The sequence below is a fragment of the Eurosta solidaginis genome, chromosome 5 (genome assembly GCF_040869045.1).
Source record: "Eurosta solidaginis isolate ZX-2024a chromosome 5, ASM4086904v1, whole genome shotgun sequence".
NCBI classification, from domain to species: Eukaryota; Metazoa; Arthropoda; class Insecta; order Diptera; family Tephritidae; genus Eurosta; species Eurosta solidaginis.
This window is the reverse complement of record NC_090323.1, coordinates 269,995,358-270,016,910: the sequence shown is the minus strand read 5'-3', so window position 1 is coordinate 270,016,910 and position 21,553 is coordinate 269,995,358. Positions and strand designations below refer to the sequence as shown.

The 21,553-nt window shown below is 35.5% G+C and overlaps 1 long non-coding RNA gene across 1 annotated transcript; it reads left to right on the top strand.

Annotated features, from left to right (window-relative positions):
• The first annotated feature begins 11,455 nt into the window (after positions 1 to 11,455).
• Positions 11,456 to 11,993, top strand: LOC137253020 (uncharacterized). Its single transcript, XR_010953694.1, has 3 exons — positions 11,456 to 11,589; positions 11,672 to 11,827; positions 11,888 to 11,993. It is a non-coding gene; the product is annotated as an uncharacterized lncRNA (long non-coding RNA).
• The last annotated feature ends 9,560 nt before the right edge of the window (positions 11,994 to 21,553 follow it).

Sequence of the window (21,553 nt, the reverse complement as noted above, 5' to 3'; positions counted from 1 at the left end):
CATAAGCTTAAACTTATTTATAAACTAAACCCTTCACCTGAACTGAATTTTCTTAACATACTAATCGAACATGCTTTTGGAGATAGTCATAATAATTAATGTTATCTCAAAAAAATTAAAATTTACAAATATTTAAGAGCGTTCTATAAAAATTAAAGTTTTCCGTTTAAGAAAAGTATTTAACTAACCACTAGTCGTAATAAGAAATATATTTTGTTGCTACATTAGCATTTTAACCAGAAATAATTTTAATTTGCTTAAATTTACACATTTTAGTTTTTTCTAAAAGATTTCATCACGTTTAATTTTATAGTTTCGAGTACCAAAGTGTAAATATTTATTAGATGAACAATCAAAAATAGTTTTTAAATGTTTTAGGCTATTTTAACATTAAATTTTAAATTGAAGAAAAAAAATAATAAACGTTTAGATTTTCTTTTCTAATGCGTTACTTAGGTCTTACTTTGCATCATTAAAATCCGAATAAAAGTTAAATAAATTTTTGTACCGTTTTAATGTACGAATATAGCAACACCACTATTATCATAGTTAGAAACCACATCGAAAGAGAAATTAATATTTTAATATCTATTCGCTCACCAACAAAAAAAGAATGGGAGAAATAACAAAAACAATAAAAACTCACCGCTCACGCTCCAAAGTTGAAAGATCTTTCAGCAGAGGACCTGGAACCAGTGTTGCCAGGTGGTGCAAAAAAAAGAAGCTAAATTGGCAAAAAAAAGGTTAGCAAAGGCTAAATTTAGAAAAAAAGAAGCTAAAAAAAGGCCAGAAATTTGTTGGTTAATTCATTAAATTTTTTTTATAAAAAAACTTATAAACATAACTTAAGCATAACTTCCTGTTTCAAAACATATCAGGCACATTTTCTTTGACTAGCACATGGAATTACTTTTAATGATTGCATATGTGTATATACACAACCAAAATATTACAAACTAATTATTTATATAAAATATTCCCCGTCTAAAGAATCAGAAGAGCTTATGTCTGGGTATAAAGTTTGGCTATTTACCATAGATATGAGATCATAGGTAATTTCAAAGTTATTACAACATTTAGATAAGCGTTTTAAGGAGCATCTAATATTAAGCAGCGCATTAAGCATTTTAATTTTTAGTTTGTTCCTTAATTTAGTTTTCAGAATTTTCATGCCACTAAAAACTCTTTCAACCTCCGCGTTACTGAGTGGTAATACTAAAAAACTAAATATGAATTCGACAAGTTCTAAAAAAGAAGGTTCGTTTAATGCATTTTTATGTTCTCGCACTTCCGACCACAATTCCATTGTGGAGTGTACATTTTCCATTGTATAGTTATAAGTTTTCGCCACTGCAGCTCTATTAATGCTATTTGACTTGAAGAAAAACTATACTTCTCTTTTTCAAAGTAAGAAAATACATCTGGCTTTGAAATTTTCAACGAATTTTTAGCACAAAAAGAATCTTTTGTAGAGAACTCATATTATTAGGTATTAGGTGTTCACAGGAACTATTGAAATTATTTTATTTTAGAAATTTTTAAAAATATATTCGGAGTAAAAAAGGCTAGAAAAAAGTCACGTAGCTAAATACAAAATTTCGAGGCTAAAGGCAAAAAAAGGCTAAATCTAGCCTCGAAAAGGCTAACCTGGCATCACTGCCTGGAACTAAAATGATGACTGAAAACGAAATACATGGTTATTGTTGTTGTTTTCGATTAAAAATGTTCTTCATTAGCACTTATTTATTTCCCTTTCGTTTCACAGGTTCGAAATGATATACATATGTCACTCAACATTAAAATGAGATTATAACAAACGCCTGCAATTTATATTGCGTCCGAAATCGCATGCGATAAGTTTCGCAATTAGAACTGTATCGCATTTAAAATAATGCAAAGCTTACTAATTTGGTACACTAACACATTAATTATTTAAATTTTCAAATTCCATACTAATTGAAAAGAAAACATCCAATCCTAAACTTCTATTTTACGTATTTTTAGCAAAGTTTCAAAAAAAAAAAAAAATATTTTAATTCTTTCTCTATCGGAGCAAAGCAAAAACACTAAAATATGTACATATATACAAGCAGGTGTATACTAAATACTAAACTAATTAACAATTTAGGTATACTTATAATATTTCTGCTTCTTCTTCTTCAAGTTAGAAAATACTTAGGTAGGCACTCAACTTTTTATATGCTTATGTATGTATGTACATGATTAAACGTATGTACGTTTATGATATATTTAACATTTTCTTTATCCACATTTTTAAGAAGAATTTATTTTTATGCAAATTTCGAATTTTTCTGTTTTTAGAAACAGACAAAGAGAATTTTTCAGAAAACTAAAATAAATATTAGATATCTTGTATCTTAGAAAAATTTAAGCAAAAGTCCAAAACTATATGAAATTCTGACATTTAACTTAACTGTCTTGCGCACAACTAAAAAAAATATGCGGCATCCAAATGCTTGACGGGATGTAGAAAAAGCTGCCAAACCTCGTCCTCTGAAGCGATGATAGTGATGATGATTGCATCCTCGTTTCGGGAACCTTTTCCCATTAAAGATGTATAATGGATTTCGTAGGTTTAGAAATTTATTAAATATGCGCATCCATTAAATTTTTGAATCGCGATTATCGCAAATATTTTCCGCGAATTAAAACGACTTTAAATTTTTAATAAAAGTTTGAACACGTGAGTCACACTTTAGACTATAAATTTTCGAAACGTTAAAAAACGATGTTCAGTGTCTGCTTGTCCAAAACCAAAGAGCACGAACTACCGCAATCATAGCTTCAGCTAAGCCGCTCTTTGCGGAAATTTTCCAATATCATAATTTTTATGCTTAATCATCGCGAGTAGAGTGATTTTCATTGAAATTCAAAAACACGTAAAGATAAATGTCAGGGTAAACAATAATATTGGATACATAAAATAATAAAATAATTAAAAAAAAATGTTTAAGTTAAACGGTTTTATCGAAAACAATACCTACATGAAGTAATAATAATACTAAAAGCTAGAAAATAATTAGGTAGGTCCTAGGTACTAGTCATTACGCTCCTCATCAATCTAGGGTGTTGATTAGACAATTAAATAAAAGCGTTGGGCGCGTGAAATTTCTAAAAATGTGAATCGTAGCATAACCTGATTAAGGTTCGTTTGGTCTTACTTATGACTATCAATAGAAATTTTATGCGTCCAAGGCTTTTATTTAATTGTCTGATCAACGCCCTAGACTGATGAGGAGTGTGATGACTAGTACCTAGGACCTACCTAATTATTTTCTAGCTGTTAGTATTATTACTTCATGTAAGTATTGTTTTCAATAAAACCGTTTAACTCAAATTTTTTTTTTAATTATTTTATTTTCAGGTTTTTAGTCTTTATTTAATTTTGCGTATTATTTCTCATTCCATTTAGTTCATTTATTGACTCATTATTCCAAGGACTGCTTCTTGACAATTTGTTACAATCTAAGTCCTCAATACATAATCCTTCCGAAGACTTTACTCGACTCTGCGCCACGTATGCTTGTCCCTCCTCCAACTCCAAAATATTTTGATGCCACTTCTACCGGACTGTATGTAATATTTGTTCCAAATATGAGCTAAATCGGACATCATAGGCCGTCTTCTATTCATGTATGTGTTATGTGTTCCAAATCGGACCACAAATACGATTTTTGTGAATATCCTGATCCTTGCGCCACCTAGCGGCGATTTTTTTCTTATTATTGCATTGTCGTCGGGTTCTGAACTATATTCCAAGTTTCAAATTTTAAATATATTAGCATATATGTTTAATAAATAATTATTAATATGGTAGAATAACCTATTTGTAGTAAATATATATAAGTAATATAGTAATAATTAGTAAAAATAGCATAGCAGTAGGAGATAGAAAAACGTGTAGATAAACGTCCAAAAAAATATATTAATAGCAAATTTGTGTGGCTTAGGTCTTGTACAAAAAAAAAATAAATTAGTAAGGAAACTAAACTGGAATGATTATTTTGCTACAAGCGCCACTACAGTGTTTATGTTGAAGCCTCGATATGAGCACAGATTTTCAGTAAAGCTGTGAGTCAAGCGGCGACCGCTCCAACATGAACAGTAACCGTGTTTTCTCTTTAGAATTTTAGAAGCGCCACTCACGTCGATAAGACCTTGCGAATGCTTTCTTTAAGCTGGAATGCTTGTCTTAAGTCAAAACATCTTCTGGAGAAAGTTTTATAGAAGAGAAAGTTGAGTTCCTAAGGCGCTAAATAAAATTAACAGGATTAGCTTGGTTTCATTGGACCACTTGAAGGCAGTGCGCTGCCTACAACATTCAAGAAAAAAAGGGCCAAAGTCTAAGCGTACCGAAACCTTGTTCGCCAAAGAATCGTCTATATTCCTTATACTCTCATTAAGCTTCAAAGAGTATTCCCATCAGAGGAGAGAATGCTAAAACTTACGCTCTATTCAGAATTAATTGCTATCTGTTCTATCTCTAGAGTTTCGGCTTTTGGCGCCGATTTGTGGTTAAAAAGTTGACAATTTTTCAACATCATAGTGGATGTGTATATTTTTTATCCTTGCATTTGCATTCCAATACCTGTCGTAGTTTCAAGGAAAAAGCTGACCTCATAGCAAAATCTAGTGCAGAGCTAAAAAGGGCAAAATGTGGGAATTCACGATATTGAAACGAATTCCTTGGAAGCCGAGTTGGTTAGTGTAATACCAATTTGAAGTCCTGTTAGCACATCATTATATAAGTTCATAACTATTTATAGCAGTACATTCCTCGACACTATCAATGTTTCCATCAGAAGTTTTGCAGCGCCAGACAGATTTCACAAAATAGCCTTAGAAAACTAACCTTAGCTTGACCCTGGCGCCAATATCCCTAATTCAAAAGCACGACATATTTTCTCGAGGGACCAAAAAAAAAAAACAAGTAAGGAAGGCTAAGTTCGGGTGTAACCGAACATTACACACTCAGCTGAGAGCTGAGAGAGACAAAATAAGGGAAAATCACAATGCAGGAAACTGAACCTAGGGTAAGCCTGGAATGTGTTTGTGTGACATGGGTATCAAATGAAAGGTGTTAATGAGTATTTTAAAAGGGAGTGTGCTTTAGTTCTATAGGTGGACACCTTTTCGAGATATCGCCATAAAGGTGGAGCAGGGGTGACTCTACAATGCGCGTGTACGATATGGGTATCAAATGAAAGGAGTTAATGATTATTTAAAACGTAGTGGGCCTTAGTTGTATAGGTGGGCGCCTTTTCGAGATATCGCTATAAAGGTGGACGAGGGTGACTCTAGAATGTGTTTTTACGATATGGGTATCAAATTAAAGGTCTTAATGAGAGTTTTAAAAGGGAGTGGCCCTTATATATGTGAAGGCGTTTTCGAGATATTGACCAAAATGTGGACCAGGGTGACCCAGAACATCATCTGTCGGGTACCGCTAATTTATTTATATATGTCATACCACGAACAGCATTCCTGCCAAGATTCCAAGTGCTTTTGATTTCGCCCTCCAGAACTTTTTCTTTTCTTCTACTTAATATGGTAGGTATCACACCTATTTTACAAAGTTTTTTCTAAAGTTATATTTTGCGTCAATAAACCAATTCAATTACCATTTTTCATCTCTTTTTTCATGTTTGGTACAGAATTATGGCATTTTTTTCATATTTCGTAATTTTCGATATAGAAAAAGTGGGCGCGGTCATAGTCGGATTTCGGCCATTTTTTACACCAGGTTAAAGTGAGTTCAGATAAGTAAGTGAACTAAGTTTAGTAAAGATATATCGATTTTTGGTCAACAAGATATTGTGTTAATGGTCGAGCGGAAGGACAGACGGTCGACTGTGTATAAAAACTGGGCGTGGCTTCAACCGATTCCGCCCATTTTCACACAGTTATCGTCATAGAATCTATGTACCTACCAAATTTCACAGGGATACGTAAATTTGTGTTCGACTTATGGACTTAAAAGTATTCTAGACTAATTAAATGAAAAAGGGCGGAGCCACGCCCATTTTGAAATTTTATTTTATTTTTGTATTTTGTTGCACCATTTCATTACTGGAGTTAAATGCTGACATAATTTACTTATATACTGTAAAGATATTAAATTTTTTGTTAAAATTTTACTTAAAAAAATTTTGTTTTAAAAATGGGCGTGTTATTCATCCGATTTTGATAATTTTTATTAAGCGTACATATAGTAATAGGAGTAACGTGCCTGCCAAATTTCATCATGATATCTTCAATCAACGACTGCGAAATTACAGCTTGCAAAACTTTTAAATTACCTTCTTTTAAAAGTGGGCGGTGCCACGCCCATTGTCCAAAATTTTACTAATTTTCTATTTTGGGTCATATGGTCAACGCACCTACCAAGTCTCATCGCTTTATTCGTCTTTGGTAATGAATTATCGCACTTTTTTGGTTTTTCGAAACTTTTGATATCGAAAAAGTGGGCGTGGTTGTAGTCCGATATCGTTCAGTTTAAACAGCGATCTGAGATGAGCACCCAGGAACCTACATACCAAATTTCATCAAGATACCTCAAAATTTACTGAAATTATCGTGTTTACGGACGGACGTACGGACGGACATGGCTAAATGTATTTCTGTTTTCGCCCAGATCATTTTGATATATAGAAGTCTATATCTATCTCCATTAGTTTATGCCGTTACGGATTACCGTTATGCGAAAAAAAGTTAATATACTCTGTGAGCACTGCTCAGCTGAGTATAAAAATACTTAAGACAAAGGCATTTCAGTATTGAAGTCCCCTAGACAGCATTACTGCATTGTTCCGGCGAGATTTCACTTCGTGTTTCTTTAAAAAAAGTATCAATCTGGAACCCAGATCTTATTCAAATGCATCTGCATTATTGTACTTCCACCTACGATGTAAGCAATTTCCACTATATTCCTCCCCCAACAATTCTTCGGCCAAATTCTCTTTGTTTTCTTTTTACCAAATTTGTTTTGCGTTGTTTTTCGCGTGGCTTCACGAAAAAGGCGGGTATTTTTTCTTTGGCGTTGTGGAAGTGGAATGCCTGGCATAGTGCCGTAGACGAGGGAGTGTGTTGGTAAACAAACAATGGTGCAGACACAAAGGCAATAAAAAACGTAAATGCAGACAGAATATGGGCAGCAAAGCACAGAGCTGGAAAAATGCTTTACACCCGTTCGACATAAATAAGATTATTTAGAAATGTGGTATATAGCCTACAGCGGAATACCGAATGACAAGGCCGGCGTCGGAAAGAAACAACATTTTGAATGGAAAGAACGAACTCGAAGTTGCCAAAACTACTTTGAAAGAGCTTCGCAGTAATAATACTCCGTTTTTATAAAAGAATATTACTTTACCACGACAATGCTCAAAATTGGCCTGGAGGATGCTGCGTTTTACCCAGGGAGTTTCTTCAGAATTAGGTCGTTTCGAAGTCGTCATCATCCTGTGTCAATATTTGACTGCGGGGTATATATCTTAGGTGCACACGTATGCAAGCACGTAAGCATTTTACATGTGTGAATGTGGTTTGTTTTGTTGCTGACGCACCATCAGCAACAGCTTTGCGACATCATAAACACCACACAGTTGGAAGCAGCCACATACATATGCATGGATGACTAGCGGGCAGGTGGTTGATGGGTTTCATACAACATTTCGTCCCTTTTCTGCGTTAATCACGTAACTACATTTTTGTGAGAAAATCGCAACTTTTATGTGAATGCTCGCACTCATGAAGCCCGTATCGTGTACTCATCAAAAACTGATTTCACTCGAACGTTAAATATGAAAGTGATAATACATTATGAATGATGGTCACTAGTTCACATATGTATGTCAAAAATCCGATTCATCAATCACGAGCTTTTGTTATTTAAGAAGTTGATATTAATCACAGATCACATAACACGATACGGGCCCAGATAAAATATTATCGTTACGTTTTGGAGCTCCTTCAGTTATCTAAATTTTGCGTGTAACGCAAGATACTTTGTTAGTTTTCATCGATTTCCCAAAAGTTTCTCATTTTTAGATATGTGATTAATAAAGAAACAGGGCGATTTGCCATAATCGTAGCTTTAGCTGCAATTTTAGTGGTTGGGTATGAACAGGGTTGCCAGGAGCACTTTATGAAATACGGAACATCGTTATGACATGGGTTGTAAATAAAATTAACAAAAAAGGGACTTCTTGGAGCCATTCGATACCAAACTAAGCTCCAAACAAGCGACTTTCTTTCGCACGAATTCTTCAACCTAAACCTGAGATAATTATGGCAGCAAAAATTAACCGCCCAATAAATTATAAGGGCATATGCTGATGATATTTAAACGCGCCATAAGTCTGTCTTCTCTGGATTAGATAAAGGGGCAAAACGGGTCTTGCAGTAACTGAGGACAAGGCGAACTACCACGACACTGTTGACTGATCTAAATGCGAGACTGTAAAATACTTCGTTAGTCTGGGAGCTCGCATTAATAGCGAAACCAATGCCAGATTATATTATATTAGATTAAATGGAGAATAACTAACAAGTAGCCCATCATACGAGTCCTTGGAGGGCTCGAGAAAAAAGTTCTCCGAAAGATGTATGGTTTTGTCGTGCTGCCGACGGCGAGAGTCGAAGCAGGTACAATGATGAGATTTATGTAGATATGGAGGTAGTGTAGCGAATAAAATCATTTTTTTGCGAATGAAGGAAGAATATCTGGCCAAAAAAGTATTACAATCGAGAGTAGAAAGTTGCATGAGGAGGAAGACTGGACGTCCCTTGGTACTCTTAATTGGCGTCAGTAATGACGAATCAGAGACAGCTGGTATGACTTGTTACGAAACGGCCAAAATCGCTTAGGCGGCTAAGTGCGAATTAATGATGATGACTTGTTCCATTTCTATGTCATCAACTGACATTTTAACATTGCAATGCACTGCATAATGCCAATAGCCCCTCTTTTCAGATCTTTAGAACGCTTTCTAAATATTCGCTGAATTTGATTTTACTGCTTTACGCATTGTTGGTACAAGTATGGCTACCAAATGTCCCGCTGTGCATCCCATAGTACAGGTTTACAAGTATGATATGTATGAGAGGGAAACAATTCCTTTCTCTTTCTAACACACTGCCGTTTGACACTTCGGTCAGTGTCAAACTATTGTGGAACTCAGTGGAACCTGCGTGGAACATGCGTTTGACACTGAACGAAGTGTCAAAATTACCGGGGTTGCTGTCGTGGAAAGCGACGCAGAGAAACAAAAAAGGGAGCGGAATATCAGTTATGGGTTGCTGTGATGGTAAATTTTTTTGAACGAATTTAGTATGAAAATCTAGTGCGCCTATATGGGTCCTACAGAAAATTATACAAAAGTCTTAAATTGGGGTATCTGAGGACGCGTAGTTATATCAGTATTAAGAATACAAACACGGATGCTAAGTTTTTCTGCCCCTTCAAAAGTTCTCCGCGAAAACAGTTTGAAACCGAGGTCGACTGCAATAACCCGTCCAAAAATGTAGAAAGAGAAATGAAAAGACGCGTTTTGTCCTGTTAACAATAGTTCAAAGCCGAAAAAGTATTCGAATTATTGGAAGCGAGGCAAAAACGCGTCTATTAATACTTCCCCCAACGGTTTTTGTCATGTTTTAGCAATCGTCTCCGGTAATAAAGTATCACAATTTGTGAATTAAAATTGTCCAAAACATATGGATTTTAAAGAGAGATGTAATTAAGTGCTCGTTTGAAAGTAAATAAGGATATTTCTTTGTAATTTTACAATAAAAATTTTACGCAGTTTTTGTTAGCTGCTACTACACTTTTCTTCGACCTAAGAAGTACAACAGTGCCAAATAGCTTCCACAAAAAAAACGAACGAGAACAAGCATTTTATCAGGTGAGCGTGGCTGTGTATGTGCGTTCTGCTACATATCCTACTTGTAGACCTGTACTATGGTGCATCCGATAAGCACCGGTTCGGAAATAGTCATTAAAACTGTAGTGCGAAATAGTCGCTTTACATCAGCGTTTCTCATTTCCTTTGCCGCCTTCTCTCTTTAGTGACAAAATAAACTTTGTATGCTTAACGTCGACATTCCCGTGCTTATTTGTTCATCCGAAACTATTAAAACACTTTTTCAATAAATAACACGATGGCAGCACTGACCGCATATCTATCTCCATACGTATGCATATATGTAGCTTTCGCTGACAGTGGTGGGTCTGCGAAGGGCTTTCCAATGTTTGTATGTATGTATGTAGGAACAAGAATACATCGTAGGCTGAGTACTACTGATGTTGTTTACTTTACTGCGGCAATTGCTGTATGCGTACAAAACACAAAGCTGAAAGTGCCCTATACACATGTATGGATGTATTTATATAGATATGAACGTATATACATGCGTTCTATCTGTACAGTTCACCAATACAAAAATCATCAAGAAAATAGCACAAAATTGGCGGGAACCTCAGAATTGGCGCATTGCCTTCATTTATGGTTCGTTCATTCACCCCAAACTCGTCGTTCATCGACGCTGCTGGTTGTGTTTATTGCTTTCATTATTGCTGTTGTTGTCGTGTTAATTTTTATGTTCATATGTGTATGTATCAGCTGCAGCAAGTAGTACGTACTCGTAGTAGATAGTAAGTTTGAGCCAGTTCTAGCTGCTCTACAGCAGCTGTTTATAAATATTTGCCAAACTGAGGAGCGAGTTGTTTAATTTTGTGGTTGATATACTCGTTGCTGTTGCTGGTTTAATCCCAGTGAAAATTTTGAGAAATTTAAATTAGTACTGATTTATTCCAGAAGAGCGCATCAACGATTTTTGTAAAGGCTATTAGTAAATATACCCATACGTATCTCACACTGATTTTCACTTTACGGCCTTATTCAGAACCTTACCGATTTGTTATCGGAGTATTATGTACTCGATAATCGTTACCAGTTCATATAACGGCGAAAAGGTTCTATGCTGGAGAATTGAATCAGCAAGGCCGCTCGAACATAAATTTTCCCCAAACGCAGGTATACCGATTCTGCATTAATAGCACATCTCCCTATAAAAATAACGACGCGAAGAGAACCTGGACGTGCATTTGAACAGGGTCTGCAGATGCTGATGTAACCGCGCTGGAAAAGATTGTAGGATTTGAAGGGCCAGGCAAAGTTGACATATCCGTATCCATATAAAACAGCTGATCCAACCTATCTTATGGAAATCAATGTAACTGGTCAATGGTGCCATACCATAACGCCCTTGCCATAACCATACCATAGCCAACCAATTGGGTTTTGGTTTTTTACCATATCCATAAACACCTGATTGCTAATTCGCAATTTTTTTTATAATTTTGTTTGCGCTATAATTTTTGTCTGTGCATACATATATACTTTAGTTAATTGCTTTTATTTATTTGTAAAGAAGTTATGGATGATTTGAAACTAATAGAGTTGGTGCGCGATTTGCCGTGCCTTTATGATAAGGCGAATAAAGATTTCAAGGATCAATCCAAAAAGAATGCCGTGTGGAAAGAATTGTCCGCGGAATTAGGAGTTGATGGTAAGTATCTATTTATCAACGTAAATTTGTAATTATACATATTTATACACAGCATTAATGCATATATCAACCCTTGCAATAGCATCCGTAGCAATAAAGCGATGGGGAAATCTGAGAGAACGCTTTTCGAAAGAAATTCGCCAGACGAAGTACACGTCAGAAAGCGGTGCGTCTATTGGAAGGCACTGGGCACTATTAGAAGCCTGCAGTTTTTAAGAGCGCATATAGTACCTCGCCCGTGAGTATAACTGATTGACTTAATATGTAATGTTTACCAACAAGTTGTCTATTTCAACAGGATGCGGCAGAGCTCTCAAATTTTAGACAAAACTATTGAGAGTGCTACAGTTTGCGAATCAAACTATACTTCAGAGAATAATTTGGATATGTTACTTTCGTAATCCTATTCTATTCCTTCAGCGCAACCGTCACCATTGCCCCTTGCTCAACCATCACCAACGCCACTTGCTGAGTCACCACCGACTCCACAATTGCAGTCTGAGCCATCGGCAACACGCGGACGAAAACGCACAGCAGTACAGCGTGAAGACTTGGACACCGAAATCATGGAAACGGTAAAACTTTCAAGGATGTATGGGCACGTAGGGCCGAACGTGAGAATTATAGTGCAGAAATAAGCGGATTTGGTTTGATAATGTGCTCTGCCCTTTCAAACCTGAACAAATCGAAACGGGCGGTGGTCATACAACGTTGCACCGAAATCGTCATGCAAGCCCAAATTGACAACAAATCAGTAAAATTTATTATTTTATTGTCACATTGTTAATTTCATTATAAAATTACAAAATATAACTCAATTTCAAACACCAATAGCAATTGTTAATGTAAACAAAAACTTCGCTTTTTTAATGGCCGCAGCTCTCAGGTGTTTATGGTTATGGTATCAATAATCGATGAAAATATATATGGTTAAGTATAAATATGGTTATGACAATGGCGTTATGACTATGTCAACTTTGCCAGCAGCTTGATACATACGTTTCAAATTTTCGAGGGACATGACATCAAATATAAAGTATCGATACGGTACTCATTACAGGTATCGGGTACCCGATATTATCGAGTCAAAAAGACTCGATACTCAAAGTATCGGTTCTAAATTTATAGCGCAAATTAGCGCTTTAGTAATGCAATCTAAGTGCTAATTAAAGTTTTGAAGTTATTGGCCCGTAGTCATAGTCGAAATAAAATAGAGTTTTATTGGTTTAAACATGGTTCTAAATTAAATATCATTTCAAGTCTGTTATAGTCCACTTAAACACTATTCTATCTCTAAAAAAGTATTTTAAATTTAAAATGACATGAGCGCGATTTTAATTTTTTAGAATAGGTTTTAAATTGGTGGTCTGCTGTCAAAAGTTGCGAGAAATTAAACAATTTGCTATTTAAACGCTATGATCCTAAATGGAAGTGAATACTTCCCCGACAAGCAAATATACGTCAGGAACTAACTTATTATACCCAGAATGCGTATTAATATGTTTGTGACGAAAATTACACAATTTTAAAATGTGCGATGGTTACTTGGCTCCACATATGCGAAATTTTTAATTAAGACTATAGACATTCATAGATATTTGTGAGTTTTGATATTTTAGTATCTTTTGAGGAAAAAGTAGCATCCTATACTGATTTTGGCATTAAATTTAGAAATAAATATTCAATGGAAGGAATTATTCACCACAGGCGTCGATTTTTAATACATGTCAAAAAAATTTCGGGAGAGGTGTCAAATGACGCGTTTTAATTTCGGAAGCAATAATCCGAAGGCGGTAAAGTAATACTTTTACTCTGTCAAGATATTTTTGCAAAAATAATAGTCGGCTATACGGTCTATGAACTTTGTTCTTTCTAATTTACTCGTTTTCTATGTATAATAACTTAATATAATATAACTTGTAAAAATATACATTTTACAAAAATAATAAACTTGGTCTTGAAGACAACAAATTAATATAATAAAAAAAAAAAAAAACTTTAAGACTTTCATGTGGTTGATGTAATTTTGGTGATATTGTTGTACACAGAAAATAATTAACTAAAAAGGCCTTTTGCGCTGATAAAATTTTCACCAGTTTCGTCGCCATTTGAGAGTAATTATTCGGTTTTTTGTGAATATCTATTAATAAGAGAACAATTTCTTATTTCCGACTTCTAATTATTGAATTATATTACAGAATTCTTGAATTCAATTCTGCTGGCATTTCCTTTTGTGTATTCTATTCCTCTTTACATTTGCCAATTCCTCTTAAAAGAAGCGTGATATAAAACACGGAATGCAACACAAATTTTAAGAACTGCTTGGTACGGCACGGGCGCTGTTGTACTACTTCCCTCCTTTATCACCCTTTTAGTTTATGTCACGATCGACTTGAGTTCAATGATTTTGTAATATAAAAGGGACTTACACTTTGCAGGTCCATGTACAGTGGCTCAACATTCTAGGTCACTTCTTTCCTATGGAAAACTATACTAAACTGCCTTTATTTATGTCATATATGTAATACTCCTATATTTCTAATAGAAAATGCTCGCAATGTGTTTTGAATTCGAAATCAAAACAAGACATCCTATAAAATGTTTGCCATTGTAGCAGCATAAGTGTGACAAGAAAAAATTTAAATTTAGGTACATTCGATTATTGAATACAAAAACAAAAACGTTTAAACAGCAATATATCGGCACTCTGATGTTTGGGAATGTACCTAGCCTTTTGTAGCAATATAGGAGTATTACATATATGATATATGCTGAATTTGCGCAGACAAACCTAAATTTGATTTAACCTGATTATCATTGAATGTCCTGCATACTTAGTTAGGGCCACTTAACATTTAAGGTTTGCATCATTTTGGCCGTCACATCTGTCTTAATGGAAAAAACTTTTCTTTACAACATTCTTATACTGTTTTAAAATAGAAACTTAATGATCTCATTTCACCTTCTAATGAAATCGTAAATTTTTTGCTTTCACACATAAGTAACTGCTCGATTAGTATGAAGGATGAAATGCCAAGCGAATAAAATTGCAATGCTATATGACAGACAATGACATTTACTTTGACAAATGGCATTTTTAAGCACTATACACACCAAAAAATAAGAAACTGAACGCTCTCAACAGAGTTGCATTGTGCTTTTGACTTCATTAGGCATTCGATTAGTCACTAATGAAACAATTATAGATTCGAATTTTGTAGGGAAGATTGAGCTCAATAAGCGTCTTAATGTAGAAAACTGCCTTTATTATTCAATAAGCCTCTGTGTGAAAACAGTATTACAATCTATATAAACTATTCAACATGAACACGAATGTATGAGTGAATCGCCTTGTTACTTCCTTTGCTTTAAGGAGCCCGAATCCGCTTTACCTACCTATTCGTTTATGTTGCGAGATTTATATAATTTTTTAAGAACGAAATTAAGTAAATTTTCTTTAAATAAATATGTTCATGTTCAATTTATAGATTGTTCACTCAATTTTAAATTGACGGCTGATAAAAAACAGCGAATTTTTACAAAACGATTGCTAATAACTTTTAAATATAATTGAATGATAATTATCCGCCACCGAATTATGATAAAAACGCGTTTTCAGGTACTCCTTTCACAATTTTTGTGGTATATTAAGAGTTTTTGTCAAGTAAAAAATTACTATTTTTTATACGTGGAGTGAAGTAACCACGGTTGTAAGGAACAGGGCGAACTTTCAAAACTTCTAAACAATTTCTTTATAACTCCAATCAATGCCTTTTGTTCATGCGGATACCCTGCCCATGTTTATTTTAGCTGAAAACTGTGTTTAATATGTCTATGACAGATCAACATTTTAAATCCCTTTTTTAATTTAGGCAAGATTTTAACTGAAGAGTATTTTAGTCAGCGACTATGATTACGGGCCATTGTTTACTTTTTATACCTTTCATGAAAATGAAATGCTATATTAATTTCGTCACGAAACCTAAAACTGTAAGTCCTTAAGTATACCGAAATAATCAGGATGAAGAGCTGAGTTGATTTAGCCATGTCCGTCTGTCCGTCTGTCTGTTTGTATGCAAACTAGTCCCTCAATTATTGAGATATCTTGATAAAATTTGGTGAGCGGGTGTCCGATTAGACATTTGTCGGAACCGGCTGGATCGGACCACTATAGCATACATATATCCTTCATACAACCGATTTTCAGAAAAAGAGGATGTTTGTCATATCTTCCTCAATTTAACAGATTGAAGCTTCAAACTTCACCATATACTTTCGTATATTGCACATATAAATTATATACCCCATATAAACTGTCATTTTTGCCCCTTCTTTACGGCTAGAAGCTTCAAAATTCATCAAATTTCATCAAATAGTTACGTTTACGTCATATATTGTTGACATACGTGATTCGTAGTCATAGTTTTTACACGCGGACCACAAAAAACAATAAACTTTGCATCGTCACACAAAGTATCTACCTATTTTTTATTTTATATTTATTTTAAAAATCGTTTAGATATGTACATCTGTTCACTATATATTTCTTATCTTATACATCCGACAATTTGAAGACTACGAAAGGGATAGGATTATTGTTCAGCCCCATTCATGAAAGGTAATTCTAAAGTGAAGATACTTTTTGAGATTTTCGGGCCATGTTATTATTTAAAAAATTTCTTGAGGTCTCTTGCTTTCGTGAATATCACAATTGAATCATTTGTTCCTAAAAGGGCATATGCTTACATCTGGGCAAAACTAATTTATTTTAGTTTTTATTTGAGAACTGTGCGTAATAAAAAAAAATCTTTTTAAGCAATGAATTCTCATACTTAATAAATTTTTTGATTTGTAATGTACCAAGACGAATTCTTTGACGTGACATTCTTCTGCACGGCGAATTGGTTGAATTCGCTTTGCCACCACCTGGTATGGATTCGCCTTCTAAATGTACACAGAAAACTCATAAAATATTGAGACTAAGAAAAATGTATGCACTAAACAACAAATAGTCTTAAAGTTGATTCTTCGCCTGACGGCAGAGTGATTGCTATAAGCTACTGAGGTCGAAATATTCTATGCCAAAGAGAATGGCGTATAAAATATCGTTATCGAATGGCAAAAGGATCTATATGGTAAAGTATCGTATCGATGTCTGTGTCCTAAAAAGTTGACGTCGTGGATAACCTCTGCCAGGCTGCAAGGGTCTAAAGTGCAACCAGAAGTTTGCTCAAAGACCTAACTAAAACAAAACGACCTTTGATACACCACAGTGGGCGCACAACACCAAAATGTTTTTCCTTACGCCAATTATCTACTGGATTATTATTGCTGTTATTGTTTATTTTTATTGTACCGAGCGTGTGCGTGTCTGCAACTGTAGAAGGCTTCGTTGAACGATTGCTGTGGTGAAAACGAGCGCGAGTACTGTATCTTGTACTTGGAACCCATTTGTTTTTGTTGCTGCGGTGTGTTGTTGACTTACGATTTGGTTAAGGTTTCTAAGTGCTTTGGTGCAATTGCTGCAGCTTTGCTCCCATCACACATACCTATCACCGCATACATACATACATACATACTAACGTGTTTGTGTGTGTAGATACTAATGAGAAGTGATCAAGTTGATCATTATCGCCATGATAGCTTTTTGCTATAGTTGTAGTTGTTGTTGCTTCCTGTTGTTAGTCTTTTATGTACTTATTTCTAAGTTGTTAATATTGTTGTTGACGTTTGCTTGATGAGGATTGAAAATATTTTAACGACTCCATGCCATCGTAAACAACAATCAACAACAGCGTTTGCAATTGAAAAACTCCAACTCCAACAACAAGAAATAACCAAATACTTTTGCATAAATGTAAACAATGGCATAAGTTGTAATGACTGGAAAATTTGAGAAATGCTATGTTATCCGGCCTATGAAAAGGTGGCTTATGACTCAAAAAAGAAATTGCGAGAAACAGCTGTTAAAGATAAACAATGCATTTCTTCAGTTTCTTAGTAGTTTTTCTTTTGCATTATGAACAGTCATGCCCAAAAGGCAAAGCACAAATCACTTTCTGACCGATATTTTGGCTCCATTGCCATCGAAAAAATTGATATCAAAAAAATCTCAGGATGCTTCACCAGCCACCAAAGTGGCATCGAAGGAACCAAAAGCTTCATCGTCTTTCATTTGTGCTCTTCTTTCTCTACATTTTTAGTATACTTCTAAGCAAGTTAGGACTTTGTAGTTTTCACGACGTGAAAGAGCGTCTGAAAAACTATCGAAACCAGAAAAAAAGTGGAAAAATTTTTTTTGAGTCATAAGCCACCTTTTCATAGACCGAGTCACATATTAAATTCATGCACACATACCTACAAAAATACATGCGCCATCATATACCCAACAAACACTGAAAACAAAAATCTCAAATGTTTGAGAAGAACATTGATTCTCAGTTTGATAAAAATAAAAAAATAAATATAAGGCGCGATAACCTCCGAAGAGATTTTAGGCCGAGCTTCTCTTCCAATTTGCGTCGTGCTCCTCTTCATTGGCCGGACGGGACCTACATATTTTATGCCGACTAAGAACGGCATCTGCAAGGCAAGATGAGTTTTCACTGAGAGCTTTTCATGGCAGAAATACATTCGGAGGGCTTGCCAAACACTGCCTAGGGGCGACCCTGCTTAGAAAAAGGTTCTTCTACTTGAAAAACCTTATTTCTAAAATTTTGATGTTGCTTGCCAGGGGTGTGAACCCAGGGCATAAGGTGTGGTAGGCGGAGCACGCTACCATCACACCACGGTGGCCGCCAAGCTCAGTTTGATATTCAACATTATTTATCATTTGAAACGAAATATTTTCTCGACTTTTTCTCAAACGTCGATATTCAACTTGAGAATAATTTGAGACATACTTGAAATTTTTTTTCACTCAAATGTTTGAGATAAAATTAATTCTCAGTTTGATATTCAGCATTATTAATCATTTGAAGCTAAATATTCTCTCAACTTTTTCTCAAACGATGTTTTTCAATTTGAGAATGGTTTGAGATATTGTCGTCGATAGTGCCCTTGATAATTCGTCTATCTCTAATTTGCATACTTTAGCTGGAAATATAAACAAGCGTTTTATTGAGTGAAGTTAATCAATCATAATAATCAAGAATAAATTATACAGGCGGCCGCCGTGGTGTTATGGTAGCGTGCTCCGCCTACCACAGCGAATACCCTACATCAACATCATTGAATCTTACATTTGAGTCCAGTTAGAGAACCACAAGTTGTTAATTACATTTTTTCAACTTAAGTAAAAACATATTTTGCTTTATAAAAAGTTCCCGCTTTTGCTGAGTACGCTGTGATTCTCGAATTGAGCCACTGTTTCGAAACAACTCTTGAGATTTTAGAAGTATGCCTAGTTATCAACATGAGCTCTAATGGTACTCAAACCCAAATGCTTGTTGGGTATATTCGACGCCATTTCGTACGAACGCAAATAACTGATAGGTTAACTAGAGTTTAACCCTGGCAAATCGGCCGCTTAAGCTTAGCTTAACTTCAGTTAAAGTAGACTGAAAAACTGCAGAATAAGTTTAAGCGAAGTTTAACTGACAAACTGAGTTGAACTCGTACTCAAAAACCGGGCCTAAGTAATATTGTACTACATTATGCATAAATCTAATAAATTTGCTTAACGGCACAACTGTGGATTCCATTTGGTTCCGCTTTATTCTCGTTTGAGAAAATGTTGAGAATACAATAATTCTCAATTTGAAAATCAGGAAAAATTCCATATTAAAAATGTGCCTTTTAGCTTGAGAATGCTATCAACGGTTATTTGAAATGCATTTGAAAACTAACGTTTGAAATGTGAGAAATGGACTAATTCTCAAATGTATCTCAAACAGAGAATTGACAAATATGTTTTTTGGGTATCCACCTAAATTTCGATCATTAAATATATATGTAGATACACTGGCTCAATAATAAACAAGTGCTTTGGACTCACGAAGGTTTAAATAAAAGCTAAAATAGCTATAACTATGCTTGTACCAGGCTGTGCGATTATGATGACATGGTCCTTAAGTCCTAGTCACCGGCTGGATTGGGCTTATGGAAAGGCGTTAACAGTAAAGCAATGTACTCTTTGACTTTACTTCTCCTCGAATTAAATAATGCACAAATGGTCAATCTTTGCTTGGGGTTATTCGAGTTTCAACCACGGAAAAGGAATTCTGCCACATAGTGAACTCAACACTGGTAGCGAGCAACCATGGACAAATAATGATGAACATTAATGGAATCAGGTTAAACCGGGACTGGATGTATCCAGAGTACTACCAGAAAACTCTGACTTCCCCCAAACCTCAAAGCTACCATTTCTTTCTTATTTTTCATACTTTGCACATGAACAGCTACAAAATTAGGGCTAGAAATTTTGTTGCCTTCCTGGGATGAATAAAAGCATGGCTTAGACGTTGTACGCCGCGCGGGATTCCCTCTTCCTCTGCCTCGCCGGACAGGTGGCTGAATACCTCCTAAGCCGGAGCATCTGTGTCTTAATTCGCTGGACTATGTTGGTACATATCTCATAGGACTTTATTTCTGAATTACCCATTATCTAAAGTAACATTTGTTGCCAAAAGTAATTCTCCGCTTTATTTCTAATATTATTTTCTTTTAGTTTCGATCGGCTCGGAGGAATCCCTCAAAGTGCTGACTAAGCTGGAGGCGTTGCACAATGTCATTCTGCGTCGAAGGCAACCTTAAAATCGACGCCGTGGTGATGTGTGCCATTTCTTTCACGTTGTTTTCTCAAATCGTGGCATAGCAAAAATTTGCTCTACTTTAGATTTACCAGGTTTGCAGCCGTACTTAAGAGGTGCAATCTAGGACTATCGCCGCAGGCTATGTTTCATAAGCTTGTGTGATCAGGGGAGAAGAAAAGTGTGGAGCCTCCTTGATCTAAGCACTCTCTAAACATGGGTTACCAGGTCATCGTTTCTGATATTTGACCAAGGCCTGTCATTTCGTGGGTGACAACGACCCATAACCTTCGTGAAGCCTGAAATAAAAATAATTTTTAATATCGGATTGTTGTATCGCTTATTTACGGGAAGTCGCACTGTTAGTAGTTCCAATTCGTAAAACGAAGTGAGGGCCCCAAATTATAAATTTTCCATTAGGCCTTTGCTCCACGTAAATTTTTGGGACCGATTTATCGTGATTACGCACGACCAATGAGTTTCACTATTAACATATCACCGACTTCTGTACATTATTGCAAAACTCCCGAAGCTCTAGAAAAATGCGACAAAGCCTTGCAATTTTGCATATCTAAATTATGTTTACATACTGTCATATCAATCTGTCAAGCGCCAGGCCTATCAACCGAAGTGACAGCACAGTGAATTTGCAATTAACTCCCAACGATGAGTGTTGCGGCTGTGAACAGACGACAACAAGGTAAACAAACAAAAAATCTAAAAACATAAAAATAAAATAAATAAATGTAAGGCGCGATATTCTTCGCAGAGTTTTAAGGCCCAGCTTCTCTTGCAATTCGCGGCTTGCTCCTTTTTATCTTTTCCTACAAATTGGCGGGACGGGATCTGCAAGGCAGTTCACTGAGAAGCTTTTCATGGTAGAAATACACTCGGAGTACTTGCAAAGGAGCGACGCCGCTTAGAAAAATTCCCTTCTAATTGAAAAAACTGTTTCTAAAGTTTTGATATCGCTTTGCCCGGGGCGTGAACCCAGGATCTTCGGTGTGGTAGGCGGAGCACGCTACCACCACACCATGGCGGTCGCAATTTAAAAACATAAACATGCAAAAAAATTTCTGCTGGTGCATTTAAAAAATACGTCGACCAGTACCGTGGAAGCATATCTGTCTGTCGCTTTGTCTGTATGTCTGGGTATGCGGTTGTGGTTGCGGTCGCTATGGCTGCCACCATCACATTCCAATGCATCGGGA